The sequence below is a fragment of the Ranitomeya variabilis genome, chromosome 6 (genome assembly GCF_051348905.1).
Source record: "Ranitomeya variabilis isolate aRanVar5 chromosome 6, aRanVar5.hap1, whole genome shotgun sequence".
In the NCBI taxonomy this organism is placed as follows: domain Eukaryota; kingdom Metazoa; phylum Chordata; class Amphibia; order Anura; family Dendrobatidae; genus Ranitomeya; species Ranitomeya variabilis.
The window spans coordinates 283,007,026-283,023,525 of NC_135237.1; positions in this window are offsets into that span (position 1 = coordinate 283,007,026).

A 16,500-nucleotide genomic window follows, 5' to 3' on the forward strand; every position below is an offset into this window, starting at 1 on the left:
GCACCCCATCACTCTCCGTCTTTGTCAAATAGCCCTTATACAGCCTGGAGGTGTGTTTGGGGTCATTGTCCTGTTGAAAAATAAATGATGGTCCAACTAAACGCAAATGGGATGGAATAGCATGCCGCTGCAAGATACTGTGGTAGCCATGCTGGTTCAGTATGCCTTCAATTTTGAATAAATCCCCAACAGTGTCACCACCAGCAAAGCACTCTCACACCATCACACCTCCTCCTCCATGCTTCACGGTGGGAACCAGGCATGTAGAGTCCATCCATTCACTTTTTCTGCGTCGCACAAAGACACAGTGGTTGGAACCAAAGAACTCAAATTTGTACTCATCAGACCAAAGCACAGATTTCCACTGGTCTAAAGTCCATTCCTTGTGTTCTTTAGTCCAAACAAGTCTCTTCTGCTTATTGCCTGTCCTTAGCAGTGGTTTCCTAGCAGCTATTTTACCATGAAGGCCTGCTGCACAAAGTCTCCTCTTAACAGTTGTTGTAGAGATGTGTCTGCTGCTAGAACTCTGTGTGGCATTGACCTGGTCTCTAATCTAAGCTGCTGTTAAGCTGCGATTTCTGAGGCTGGTAACTCGGATAAACTTATCCTCAGAAGCAGAGGTGACTCTTGGTCTTCCTTTCCTGGGGCGGTCCTCATGTGAGCCAGTTTCTTTGTAGCGCTTGATGGTTTTTGCAACTGCACTTGGGGACACTTTCAAAGTTTTCCCAATTTTTCAGACTGATTGACCTTCATTTCTTAAAGTAATGATGGCCACTCGTTTTTCTTCACTTAGCGCTTTTTTCTTGCCATAATACAAATTCTAACAGTCTATTCATTAGGACTATCAGCTGTGTATCCACCAGACTTCAGCTCAACATAACTGATGGTCCCAACCCCATTTATAAGGCAAGAAATCCCACTTATTAAACCTGACAGGGCACACTTGTGAAGTGAAAACCATTCCCGGTGACTACCTCTTGAAGCTCATCAAGAGAATGCCAAGAGTGTGCAAAGCAGTCATCAAAGCAAAAGGTGGCTACTTTGAAGAACCTAGAATATAAGACATATTTTCAGTTGTTTCACACTTTTTTGATAAGTATATAATTACACGTGTTAATTCATAGTCTTGATGTCTTCAGTGTGAATTTACAATTTTCATAGTCATGGAAATACTGAAAAATCTTTAAATGAGAATTTTTGTCCATACTTTTCGTCTGTACTGTAGATGGACAAAAAGTTCAACTTTTGTCTCATCGGACCACAACACCTTCCTGCATACATTTGGGGAGTCTCCCACATGTCTTAGCAAATACAAAATTAGTCTTATAATTTTTGTGTGTAACTAAAGGCTTTTTTCTGCCCACTCTTCCATAAAAGTCACCTCATATGGAGTGTACAGCTTATTGTGGTTGTATTGACAGATACTTAAGTCTCTTCTTGGGAACTCTGCAGCTCCTTCAGGGTTAGAGGTCATATATATTTGATCTTTTCCATATTCTTGTTTTCCTCTAGATTTCAGAGTCAGTTGTCTATGCAATGGGATGACTTGCTTCTTGGGAAAATCTGTCACTGATGGCCTTTCCACATCCGAGGGATTGACTGAAGTTGAATTTGCAAGTGACTCATCCTTTTGATTGTTCAGAAGCTCCATCTACATTGCAAAAGTAACTTTTAATGCTAGAAAGAGAATGATTTATGAAGTACATTTCTGAGTATCCAGGTTCAACAACCCACTTGTCACCCTAAAGGTACCTTCACACTGGACAACTTAACAACGATAACGATAGCGATCCGTGACGTTGCAGCGTCCTGGATAGCGATATCGTTGTGTTTGACACGCAGTAGCGATCTGGATCCTGCTGTGATATCGCTGGTCGGAGCTAGAAGTCCAGAACTTTATTTGGTCGTCAGATCGGCGTGTATCGTTGTGTTTGACAGCAAAAGCAACGATGCCAGCAATGTTTTACAATGGTAACCAGGATAAATATCGGGTTACTAAGCGCAGGGCCGCGCTTAGTAACCTGATATTTACCCTGGTTACCATTGTAAAAGTAAAAAAAAAACCAGTACATACTCACCTTCTGATGTCTGTCACGTCTCCCGGCGTCTGCGCTGCTGCTCAGAGCTTCCTGCACTGAATGTGTTAGTGCCGGCCATAAAGCAGAGCACAGCGGTGACGTCACCGCTCTGCTTTAGGGCCGGCGCTTACATAGTGCAGGGAAGGGGACGCCGGGGGACGCGACAGACACCGAAATGTAATGTATGTAGTGTTTGGTTTTTTTTACATTTACACTGGTAACCAGGGTAAACATCGGGTTACTAAGCGCGGCCCTGCGCTTAGTAAACCGATGTTTACCCTGGTTACCCGGGGACTTCGGCATCATTGGTCACTGGAGAGCTGTCTGTGTGACAGCTCTCCAGCGACCACACAACGACGAAACAGCGACGCTGCAGCGATCGGCATCGTTGTCTATATCGCTGCAGCGTCGCTTAATGTGAAAGTACCTTAAGGCTGCATCTATACTTGTGTATTTGCCATCATAATCTGGCTTGTGCAATCCATTAGCTGATAAAAAAGTATTTCTTTCCATTTGCTCATAGTGCACCAATGTTTGTCTTCTTCTCTTACTTCTGAAGTTCCCTCTGGAAACAGTCATGAATTATATTTCCATCTCCAACTCTACTCATTCACTAAGGAAATAAACATTTCCCCATTCTAAATATACACTACTCAACATTGCAACACCATCAAGAAAAAGCCATGAAATTATAGAAATCAGAGGATGGACAGTTAGTAATATGGAAAGGATGAAAATGTAAAAAAAATTCAAAACATCTTGATTAATTCAGTATTAGGCAGAAATACATGCACTTGTAATGGGGACCAGGGCTGTAGTCGTGGCTTTCAATGGTGGCTGCTTCAGCGCATCCTGGCCCTCTGTCACATGCATACAGGTATGGTGGGCAAATTAAAAAAACGAATACTGCAGCGTTGGAAGTGACCCCAAATAAAAGAGCCACCTTGACAGAATGCAGCATTAGTGCTGCACAAGGTGGCTCTTTTAGTTAAAAAGGACAGGGGAGGTGACAGATTCCCTTTAACTAATTCCTTTCTTACTTTTACTGCTATTCCTATGATGCCCCCCTCTAGTGGGCTAATCCGATTACTACACTTTCCCTATCTATACAATACAATATACTGTATATATACAGTACATTACAAAGCATCACAATAACAGGCATATACAATGTAACCACATTACCCATCAAGTCCATCAGCTTGCCAGGGACGTACAAGCACGGACAAGGGAGAGTGGGCATAGTTAGTCCTTGTGCACCCGTTACACACTTACACACCTTTTGCATGATATCAATGAGGTTATTAATAGCTCTGTGAGGAATGTTCTGCCACACTGAATGTACAGTACTTGGGCACGTAAATTATCATGAGCTGCTGCTGGCAGCTCCATTTGCAATTGTTGAACAATGAAGTCCCAGACGTAGTCTTTGAGAGATACTGAAAATCCGGAGATGCAGGAGGCCATGCTAGCACATTTAAGATGCTCACAGTAGTACAAGCAATATGTGGCCTGCTATTGCCATGTTGATATGGCTATGCTACTTGTTCCTATCAAGCCCATCTGGAATGTAATTGCTTGACAATTGCAAAAGGAGCTTTCAGCAATGGATCTTGCTTTCAGTCCAACTGGGCTTTTCTTGAAAGTATTCTTTAGGGGCGTGTGCTTTCATCCCATTCTACCAGATGCTTTCAATCACAGCTTTGTGCACATGTAGTAGTCTAGCATTCTATGCAGAGTTGTGAAGGGTGAAAGCCAATGCCTCAATAGAAGACTCTGAAGAAATACCCTGTTGGACTGCAAGCAGAGATTTCACATACTGTGCTCCAAAAACAACAAATGTGAATATTTCTGAAATGGAGAGACATAGCACAAAATGGGGGAAAGTGGCAGAATCAGGAGAGCTAATGGATTTTGCAAGGTATTGAGAGGAGTTGTCCCTCAAATAATGTTCAGTTTAATCACTACATCTTGGAATACAAATAAGCATCACATTAGGATGTGTTTAAAAAAAATCTGTGCAGAAACATGGTCTGATAATTCCACAGCTCCTTGTCAGGGGAGGGAGAATCAGAGTATACAGACAGGACAGCAGGGGATCACAGCTTATTTTTTCTTTGTAGTAAAAGATTGCGCAAAAATAGGCAGGGAAATGTTTTACCTCACAGAAAGAATCAGCTGTGATACCATACTGTAATATCTGTGAAATATGGGAAAACGATATCTAATTGATATAATTTTGATATCTGATTGAATTTCCTATCAGATATAGTTTGGCCCAAAATGCTTACTCCAAATTCAGCCCCCCACCTTTGGCTTTCCCCCACACCAAAAGGGAAGTCAAATACACACCGAATAATGGGACCTCATTATCGAGTGAGGGCACTTCCTTGGACAAGGCAGTCCAATGCTTTTTTTTAATTAGCTCAAGCAAACAGGCCTTTGAAATTCTCTCCGGGGGGGCAAAAGGCATAGACCCTGTGCCCCCCAGCACCAAGTCCAGCAATTATCACAGGGTTGTGAACTCTTGTGCAGTTACCAACCAACTGGCTTCCTTTGTTGGACTCAGACATATTGGCACCACAGACCCCATGTTCAATAGCACAAGGCTCTGAGATATTGAATCTGGAAAATGACCTATAATAAAAGAAAGAAATATCTCTGAACCTAGCCGAGTACATATTCGGAATCTGCATTCCTTTCCCCATAAGCCCATACCATGCAGCCACCTCTAGATCTCTGTGTTATTGAGTTATAAATCATAGGTACCAGGAATTAAATACGGTAGCCATATTTGGTCTCCCTGCATAGATAAATTCCAGAAAAACCCAGTGGCTCATCAGCCATCCCATTTAGAGCTTTGGGCGGAAAGTTATGGGCTTCCACGGTTCTAGCCAGAAAACCATGCACTCATATATGGGAGGAGAGAGGCTGCACAGCCTAGGGGTTGGCATAGCATGTGGGAGGGGGCAGCCTAGGGGATAATAGGCAGCTCCCCATTTTGAACTCAGATTTTCTACTGCCAGGAGGCCCATTAACTGACACGGCCAGAGAATTTTGTAAAAAAAATTTGGGCCTATGATTCATCAGCGCCTCCCTTTGGTCACATGCTACATAACACGGTAATTGTAATCTATTTGTATCCTACCCTTGTACTACAATCCTAACTGCATACTTGTATATTTGCTCTTGTATATGTAGCGCCCCCACCACCGCAGGGCCGAGGGATACTCGGTACCGGGCCTCTGAGTCTCTGCTCTGGGGTTGTCACGGTGGCTAGGCCCAGTCCGTGACCCTGCCGAGGGGCGCACAGTGAATGATAGATGTGGATAGTGGTGGTGGTGCGGTGCAGTAAATAACGAGGACACCAGGTTGCAGTCTCTTTACCTCTTTACTGAAGATCTCTGGGCCCTCAGTCCGGAATCCGGATAACCAGGCTGCGCAAGTCCGGCCGGTCCAATGGCACCTCCAGAGTTCTCTTTACAGGTGGAAATCTGTGCCTTCCTTCTAGCGCTATGTGTTGCGGTTCTTCCCTGCTGTGCTTACGGAAAGTCCCCACAACTGTTGTGTCTGTTTCTTAAGTTCCCTCACAACTCGATTAGATGATGTTCTGCTAATCCTCCGTCCCTCCCTGATGTTACGGTTGGGACGGCACCCATATGACGGGTAGGCTCGGAGCTCTTCCGGGACCCTAGAGTCGCCCCTCTCCACAAGTTGCCCCCCAAGACTGCATAGCTGATTTAGGTGAGACAGCCCGCCTGAGACTGACTGTCCTGCCGTAGGTTCGAAGTATTGCCTGAAGCTGTATATAGAAATACTTCCTTCGGCGTTCCGGCCACCGGTTGTTTGCGCCTCAATAGGATGTTGCCTCGGTCTTACAGCATGACCCCTACTGGTATTCTCCTTGTTGCTTTGATCTCGTTTCTCACTCAGCACAATCTATCTCGCTTCTAGTCCTTCCTTGGGCACCGCCGCTATACTGAGCAGGCACGGTCCCGTTACGTTCTCTCAGTTTGCCAAGCCTCTGTCAGGATCCCACCCCTGACAGAGACCCTACCGAATCTTCTCCTGCAACACCCTCTGCCACAAGGTGTTGCCTGGCTCCAACCCAGTCAGCTTTCAGTCTAACTTCCTGCCTGACCCCCAGTTTTACCAGTGTTGTGGAGAGTAGCCTAGTAAATAGAACCCTTAGCTCCCCCTGGAGGCCCGGCGGTGAAATGTATTGGTGTCTGTGATACCTGCTCAGATGAACTCCTTCAGTGCCATCAGACGTACCATGGCTCCCCTTGGTGGCGGAGCCACGGTACTGCAACGACCAGGACTCTGGGGCGCTGCATATATACAGTGGGTACAGAAAGTATTCAGACCCCTTTAAATTTTTCACTCTTTGTTTCATTGCAGCCATTTGGTGCATTCAAAAAAGTTCATTTTTTTCTCATTAATGTACACTCTGCACCCCATCTTGACTTAAAAAAACAGAAATGGAGAAATTTTTGCAAATTTATTTAAAAAAGGAAAAACTGAAATATCACATGGTCATAAGTAGTCAGACCCTTTGCTCAGACACTCATATTTAAGTCACATGCTGTCCATTTCCTTGTGATCCTCCTTAACATGGTTCTACTCCTTCATTGGAGTCCAGCTGTGTTTAATTAAACTAATAGGACTTGATTTGGAAAGGCACACACCTGCCTATATAAGACCTCACAGCTCACAGTGCATGTCAGACCAAATGAGAATCATGAGGTCAAAGGAACTGGCCAAGGAGCTCAGAGACAGAATTGTGGCAAGGCACAGATCTGGCCAAGGTTACAAAATAATTTATGCAGTACCCAAGGTTCCTAAGAGCATAGTGGCATCCATAATCCTTAAATGGAAGAAGTTTGGGACCACCAGAAGTCTTCCTAGAAGTGGCCACCCAGCCAAACTGTGCAATTGTGGGAGAAGAGCCTTTGTGAGAGAGGTAAAGAAGAACCCCAAGATCTCTGTGGCTGAGCTCCACAGATGCAGTAGGGAGATGGGAGACAGTTCCACAAAGTCAACTATCACTGCAGTCCTCCACCAGCCAGGCCTTTATAGCAGAATGGCCAACGGAAGTCTCTCCTCCGTGCAAGACATATGAAAGCCCGCATAGAGTTTGCTAAAAAAACACATGAAGAACTCCCAGACTATGAGAAATAAGATTCTCTGATCTGATGAGATGAAGATGGAACTTTCTGGTAAAAATTTTAAGCGGTATGTGTGGAGAAAACCAGGCACTGCTCATCACCTGCCCAATACAATCCCAACAGTGAAACATGGTGGTGACAGCACCATACTATGGGGGTGTTTTTCAGCTGCAGAGACAGCTGCAGGGACTTGTTGCATCATTCCCAAGAAGATTAATGGCTGTACTAGCTCAAAAGCGTGCTTCTACTCAATATTGATCAAAGGGTCTGAATACTTATGACCATGTGATATTTCAGATTTTTTAATAGATTTGAAAAAATGTCTACATTTCTGTTTTTTTAAGTCAAGATGGGGTGCAGAGTGTACATTAATGAGAAAAAAAATGAACTTTTTTGAATTTACCAAAAGGTTGCAATGAAACAAAGAGTGAAAAATTTAAACGGGTCTGAATACTTTCCGTACCCACTGTATATACCTGTATCTTTCTAGTGAGCCTTTCAGTGATTAAATATAAAATTAATCTTGGGCTGCTCTTTTATCTCAATTCACGAATCCCCACTTCCGCACTTGGTTGGTTATTATACTCTCTGGGGTTGGTTTCTGACCCGATATAAGCCTGTTGTCAGACGGGGCTCATATCTAATGAGGAACTGGTGGCAGCATACCGTACTGGGTTAGTAAGGAACTCTGACAGTGATGGCCGGGAGGTTTACATATATATCCCCAACCTAGACTGGTAATATATATCCCCCCTCACTGGGAGCTCCTCAATAACCTGTACCTATAAGAGAAGCCTTTCCGGTGACTTTTTGCCCTTGGTGCAGTTTCCTGACTGACCTGGGGTAAGTGGTGGCACCAGAGAGCCGATCCCTGCTGGCTGGGTCATTCTCTCCCCTCTCCAGAGGTAAGTGAAGTCGACACACCCCTCCCCCTGTACGATCCGTCACATCTGTATACTATCTCTTGGGTGTTCAACTGGTCAGGAGATGTGGTATGATCAGACCATGTCCCTGTAGTGCCAGACACAGCCATTACACAGTACACAGCGGGGGCACATCTATAAGATTATCTCAGCACAGGAACATTTTTTAAACACATCAAATTATGGAAATTATTATTATTCCAAGATCTATTGATTAAAATGTACTTTTTTCATGGTACAACTGCTTTAACGCAATATTTTTAAGCAAGTGACAGGTCCTCTTTGTGCAAGATATTTCAGTGTGAAAGTATTTGATACACAGCCGAATTTGCAAGTTTTCCCACCTATAAAGAATTTAGAGTCCTGTATTTTTTAGGTACACTTCAACTGTGAGAGACTTAAAAAAAAAAAAATAACAGAAAATCACATTGTATGATTTTTAAATAATTAAATTGTATTTTCGTGCATGAAATTAATATTTGATCACCAATCAGCAAGAATCCTGGCTCTCACAGACCAATTAGCTTTTTTAACCCCTTCACGACATGCGCCGTACTAGTACTGCGCATGTCGTGTCTCCCCCTTTGATGTGGGCTCCGGCAGTGAGCCCACATCAAAGTCGCGACATGTCAGCTGTTTTGTACAGCGGCTGATTTCACCCGCTGCTATTAACCTGTTAAATGCCACTGTCAAACGCTGACAACAGCATTTAACTACTGCTTCCGGCCGCGCGACTGGAAATGAGCGCATCGCCGACCCCGTCACATGATCGGGAGTCGGCGATGTGTCAGGATGGTAACCATAGAGGTCCTTGAGACCTCTATGGTTACTGATGCCGGCCTGCTGTGAGCGCCCCCCCTGTGGTCGGCACTCATAGCAAGCCTGCATTTCAGCTGCATAGCCGCGATCTAATGATCGCTGCTATGTAGCTGAGCAAATCCAGTTGTGCCAGCTTCTAGCCTCCCATAGAGGCTATTGAAGCATGGCAAAAGTAAAAAAAATCTTTTTAAAAATATGAAAAAAATTAAAAAATATAAAAGTTTAAATCACCCCCCTTTCTCCCCATCCAAAATAAAACAATAAAAAAAAATCAAACCTACATATATTTGGTATCGCCGCGTTCAGAATCGCCTGATCTATCAAAAAAAGAAAAAGCATCAACCTGATCACTAAACAGAGTAGCGAGAAAAAAATTTGAAACGCCAGAATTACGTTTTTGGTTGCTGCGACATTGCATTAAAATGCAATAACGGGTGATCAAAAGAACGTATGTGCACAAAAGTGGTGTCATTAAAAATGTCAGCTCAGCACACAAAAAAATGGCATCCGTATGGCTTCCGTACGGCGATTTTTTTCTCGCAGGCTTGCAAAATGGACATATCATGGATCCATCGGCTCAAATATTCTTAAAAACATATATACAGTCTATATATATATATATATATATATATATATATATATATATATATATATATATATATAATGTCAGTGAGACACATATATATATTTATATTTACTACAGCGCTAGATAGCAGAAAAGCCGGTAATTCAATTCCCGGCTTTTCCTATCTCCTTCACAAACCCAACAGGATATGAGACATGGTTTGCATACAGTAAACCATCTCATATCCCTTCTTTTATTACATATTCCTCTTTACTAATGTAAGAAGTGTATCTGTGTAAAATTTGGGGGCTCTAGCTATTAAATTAAAGGGTTAAATCCTGGAAAAAATTGGCGTGGGCTCCCACGCAGTTTTCTCCTCCAGAGTGGGAAAGCCAGTGACTGAGGGCAGATATTAATAGCCTAGAGAGGGACCATGGTTATTTCCCCCCCCCCTGGCTAAAAACATCTGCCCCCAGCCACCCCAGAAAAGGCACATCTGGAAGATGTGCCTATTCTGGCACTTAGCCTCTCTCTTCCCACTCCCCTGTAGTGGTGGGATATGGGGTAATGAAGGGTTAATGTCACCTTGCTATTGTAAGGTGACATTAAGCCAGGTTAATAATGGAGGTGGCTGGGGGCAGCTGTTTTTAGCCAGGGGTGGGCCAATAACCATGGTCCCTCTCTAGGGTATTAATATCTGCCCTCAGTCACTGGCTTTCCCACTCTGGCGAAGAAAACTGCGCGGGAGCCCACGCCAATTTTTTCCGGGATTTATCCCTTTAATTTAATAGCTAGAGCCCCAAAATTTGACACAAAGACACTCGTTACATTAGTAAAGAGGAATATGTAATAAAAGAAGGGATATGAGATGGTTTACTGTATGTAAACCATGTCTCATATCCTGTCGGGATTGTGAAGGAGATAGGAAAAGCCGGCAATTGAATTTCCGACTTTTCTGCTATCTAGCGCTGAATTAAATATAAATATATATATATGTGTCTCACTGACATATATATATATATATATATATATATATATATATATATATATATATATATACCTATTCTATGTGTACACATTTATTCTACTTATTCTATTCTATTCTGTCAGTGTGATTTTACTGTACACCGCACTGAATTACCGGCTTTTCTATAGAACACCGGTGCGTATTTCTCGCGAGTCACACGCATGGTCCGTGTGTAATCCATAATTTTCTCACTCCCATAGACTTTCATTGGCGGATTTTTGCACAATACGCTGACAAATGCAGCATGCTGCGATTTTCTATGCCCTTAACATACCGTATATTACGGATGCGTAATATGCGGCAGATAGGAGCTGCCACATAGAGAATCATTGGGCCATGTGCAATGCGTATTTTCTGGACGTATTTTCTGCGCTCATACGTCCATAAAACTCGCTAGTGTGACGCCGGCCTAACCTGTATAAAAGACACCTATCCACACACTCAATCAATTACACTCAAACCTCTCCACCATGGCCAAAACCAAAGAGCTGTCTAAGGTTATCAGAGCCAAAATTGTAAACCTGCACAAGGCTGCATGGGCTACAGAACAATAGGACAAGCAGCTTGATGAGAAGGCAACAACTGATGGCACAATTATTAGAAAATGGAAGAAACACAAGATGATTGTCAGTCTTCCTCGGTCTGGGGCTCCATGCAAGATTTCGCCTCGTGGGGTAAGGATAATTCTGAGAAAGGTCAGGTATCAGCCCAGAACTACACAGGTGTACATGGTCAAGACCTGAAGAGAGCTGGGACCACAGTTTCAAACATTACCGTTTGAAACACACTATGCCGTCATGGATTAAAATCTTGCAAGGCACGCAATGTCCACCTGCTAATGCCAGCACATGTCCAGACCCTTTTGAAGTTCGCCAATGGCCATCTGATTGATCCAGCACTGGAGAAGGTCATGTGGTCAGATAAGACCAAAATAGAACTTTTTCGTATCATCTCTACTCGCCGTGTTTGTAAGAAGAAGAAGTATGAATATAGAGCATTGAAGATGGGTTGTGGTTGGGTCTTCCAGCATGATAATGACCCTAAACACACAGCCAGGGCCACTAAGGAGTGGCTCCATAAGAATCATTTGAAGATCCTGGAGTGGCCTAGCCAGTTTCCAGACCTGAACACAATAGAAAATCTTTGGAGGGAACTGAAACTCAATGTTGCCTTGCGACAGCCCTGAAAAATGAAAGATCCTGGTGTAACAACTCTGCTGGCATCACGGCATGGCCCCGCATCTCTCACACTATCTTACCCACTGCTCCAGGTCATGATGTGGTTTCTGTTTCATGCCAGCTCCATGTTCTGTGTCTCTGCTCTCTGCATACTTTATGGCTGTGTGTATAGGGGGGCGGCGCCTGAACTCTCTGGTTCTTATAGGAATCAGGTGCATCTGTCTAATCTGTTCCTGACCAATTACCAAGCGGCCTCCAGTATTTAGTGCAGCTCCACCCAGTGGTCTGGGCCTGTGCAATGTGTTAGCTCAGTTTGTGTTTAGCTGCTGAGTTTGCCAGGCCTTGCTCTCAGTTATTCCCTCTCTGGAGGCTTTTCTCTGTGCTATTGCCTTGATCTTGTTGTCCACCCTCCAGGAGGCAGAATATCCTGGTCCCTGTGTCTTTGTCCTTGTTTCTTGTCTTGTTCCAGTTCCTTGTCTGAACTTAGTCTTATCTCGCTCTCCTCGTCTGTGGCTTCCTTCCCTGCTGTGTCTTTCCTCGTGTTCTCAGTCTGCTTACACTCCGCACTCTTGCGGCTCTGCCTGCTGTGTACCTTTGTGGCTTTACCTCTGCTCTGCACCCCTGCGGTTCGGCTCCTTTCTACTCTGCTTATCTACTGCTGTTGCAGTTATCCCTTGCTGCAGCTCCTCTCCACATTCCTTGTGGCTCCGCTCTGCTTTGCTGCAAAAACCTCTCGCTGCAGCTACTCTCCGTATTCCTTGCGGTTCTGCTCTGCTTAGCTTTTGCGGCTATACTATCTATTGCTGCTCTACCATTCCCATCCGCAGCCTTGCGTTTCTCTTCCTGTGTGAACAGGTCCCAACCTGTTCCTTCATTCTCCTTTCCTTCTGGCTTGTTTCCGTACCTACATCTCCTGTGTGAACAGGTCCCAACCTGTTCCTTCATACCTCATTCCTTTCTGCTTGTTTCCTTTCCTGCACCTCCTGTGTGAACAGATCCCTACCTGTTCCTCCACACTACATATCCATACCTGCACCTCCAGTGTGAACAGGTCCCCTACCTGTTCCTTCATAAACCACATCAACCAGTCCTGTGTTCTTTGCCGTGCCTTCCAATCCAGTGTTCCTGCCAGTCCTGCCTTTCCTGCCATGCCTTCCAGTCCTGTGTTCCTGCCATCCTAGCCAGTCTGGGGTTTCCTGCCGTCCCTGCCAGTCCTGTGTTCTCTGTCAGCCTTGTGTTCTCTGCCAGCCTTGCGTTCTCTGCCAGCCTTGTGTTCTCTGCCTGCCCTGTGTTCTCTGCTGTGTCTCTGCCAGCCCTGTGTCTCAGCTGTGCCAGCCTACTCGTCTGAGCTCTTCTGCCAGTCCTGCCTGATGCCCGCACCAATCCTGGTGTTCCTGTCTCCCAAGTGGGATCAGCAGCCACAGCTAGACACCACCCTGGAGTAGCACCTGGCACCTGCCTGTTGCACAAGCCTGACCTCACCATCAGGGGCTCCAGTGAAAACCCAGGCAGCTGTCAGTCACGCCCCTTCCAGGGTAGTCTGGTTTGTGGCACAGTGGGGCCACAAACCCCCCGAGCTCACGCCCACCAGTCAGGGTGTGAGCGTGACACCTGGAAGAGATCTGTATTGAGGAGTGAGCCAAAATCTCTGCTGCAGTGTGTGCAGACTTGGACAAGAACTGCAGGAAACCTCTCACCTCTGTAACTGCAACAAAGGTTTCTGTTCCAAGTATTAAGTTCTGTTTTTCTATTGTACACTTATTTCATGTAATAAAATGCAAATAAATTAAGTACATATCATACAATACGATTTTCTGAATTTTTTTTTAGATTCTGCCTCTCATAGTTGAACTGTACCTACAATAAAAATTACAGACGTCTCCATTCTTTGTAGGTGGGAAAACTTGCAAAATCGGCAGTGCATCAAATACTTATTTTACCTACTGTATCTTTATCATTTATAAGAAGTCACAACATTGTGCTTACTAGCAATATATTTCCCTGTACATTTAGTATGCACTGTGGGACAAAATCAAGTAAACATTCAGAAATAACAGAATGAATGCATTAGGATCTAAAAATATAATGGGTGGCACTATAAATCTTATTATTATAATATTAAGATGGCATACTTACATTTATTAATCATCTCAGGAAAAGTATCCACCCAGATCTTATACAATAAATATAGATTCCGCTGTAACCAATCATGTAAGGTGTGGAGAAGACCTCCCTTGGGCTAACTAGCATGTTGTTTGAAGCAAGACATCGTGTGTTATTTATTTATCCATTTGTCATGCTTATATTGTTCCACATGGTGCTGTGCATACATTGTTATCTTCTACTACCCACAGTAGGGCTCTAAATTCCCGAGTTGGATTTAAATGCTATATTCCCTAGCAATACATTTAGAGAGTGGAAAGGCATCAGATTACCCAGAGAAAGGAAATGCTTATAAAAAAAACAAACATTTGGATTACAAGCCAATATTGTCCTTGCGTGGATTTGAACCAAGGATTCCATCGCTGCATAACAACAGTGCTAACCACTCATAGGTATATAACATGTAATGTTGCTATTTGTGTGCTTAATGTATTTTTTAAGTTAGTGGTGCTCTTCCCTTTGATGTCATGGCAGTCCACAAGATGGTGCAAAAATGGACACACCCTGGGTGCCATGTTGGAAGGTGTATGTTGTAGTTCCTAGGCATAATAGCGTGACACACCATGACACTGTTGTTTTTTTGCATTGGGTGAGGAGAGGGGATAGGTCTGGATAGTGGGGGTTGAATGCATGAGTGAAGCAGAGCTGCCCCCAGTGGAGTAGTCCTATCTGTTCAAAGATAAAGTGGGCATGATTGAGGCCAGATAAGGAAGCGCTGTCAACACTTGACCACAAGTCAAAACTTCTTAGCTCAGCTGAGAGAGGAACATGTTATGGCCTCTAAGTCTCCTTACGCCATGTTGGCACTCTCACAAGGAAAGTAGAAACGTTCCCCCTTAGACTTCTAGTCGTCAGAGAACTTTCACCTAGCCAAATCAAATCTACTGTCTTACACTGAGGAGGGTCAACAGCCCGAAACGTGTCTGCAAATGGAGTTTCTAGTTTGTCTTCTTGTCCTAAAGGCCCCGTCTCACTAAGCGATTTACCAACGATCACGACCAGCGATACGACCTGGCCGTGATCGTTGGTAAGTCGCTGTGTGGTCGCTGGGGAGCTGTCACACAGACCGCTCTCCCCAGCGACCAACGATCAGGGGAACGACTTCGGCATCGTTGAAACTGTCTTCAACGATGCCGAAGTCCCCCTGCAGCACCCGGGTAACCAGGGTAAACATCGGGTTACTAAGCGCAGGGCCGCGCTTAGTAACCCGATGTTTACCCTGGTTACCAAAAAAAACAAACAGTACATACTCGCCTTTCGGTGTCCAGGTCCCTTGCCGTCTGCTTCCTGCTCTCACTGAGATCCGGCCGTACACTGAGAGCAGAGCGCAGCGGTGACGTCACTGCTGTGCTCTCACTTCTCACTGTACGGCCGGGAGTCAGTGAGAGCAGGAAGCAGACGGCAAGGGACCTGGACACCGAAAGGCGAGTATGTAGTGTTTGTTTTTTTTGGTAACCAGGGTAAACATCGGGTTACTAAGCGCGGCCCTGCGCTTAGTAACCCGATGTTTACCCTGGTTACCAGTGAAGACATCGCTGGATCGGTGTCACACACACCGATTCAGCAATGTCAGCGGGGCCTCAACGACCAAAAAAAGGTCCAGGCCATTCCGACACGACCAGCGATCTCGCAGCAGGGGCCTGATCGCTGGTACGTGTCACACATAGCGAGATCGCTTATGGAGGTCGCTGTTGCGTCACAAAACTTGTGACTCAGCAGCGATCTCGCTAGCGATCTCGCTATGTGAGACGGGGCCTTAAGTCATGTGGCAAAGCTCGTTAAAGGGGCAATATTGACTTTTAGGATTGCTGTGATGCGGCTGCAGTGCAGTATAGCGCAACCTCCACCAGGGGGTGCTGGAGAGGGAAGAGAAACCACACACTCACAGTGTAGCAACACTGAGCAGGTGTACCTGTGTCACAGGTAATGAAAAAGAATGGTCAGACAAGATGAGTCAGAACCTGTCAGGTGCAGAAGTACCAGAGGTAACAGCAATGCATGTAGTCAGAGACAAGCCAGAAGTCAGAGCCAAACGGGAGCGCGGTATCCAAAACGTGAGACGTAAGACGAAGTCGGGGTACAAGCCAGAGAGTCAAAGCCGGTTGGGAAATATGGTATCAGAGATGGAAAACAAGAGACGGGGTTCAGAGATCAGGCCGAGTCATACACTGTAGGGAAACCACCAGACTAACACTAAATCAGGGATAGGGAAAGGGTCTAATACAAATACGGGAAGGCAGAAGGATCACCAGGGTATACGGGTCAGCTACTCTAGCCAGGAAGCATAAACTATCACTGAAGCTGGCCAGCAGACTGCAGAGGACTTAAAAAGCCCAGCCATGTCCAAAATGAGGCTGAAAGTATTAACCCCCAGATGACTAGTCCAGAGAGAGAATAGCAGAAAACAAACCCCGAACTGGATCATGACAGTACCCCCTCTCAATAGGGGGCCACAGGATCCCCAGGCTTCCCTGGACAACGAGCATGAAAGGCCCGGACCAACCGATCCGCATGGACTGAGCGCCCTGGCACCCACGACAGGTTCTCAGGACCGTAACCTTTCCAATTGACTAAGTACT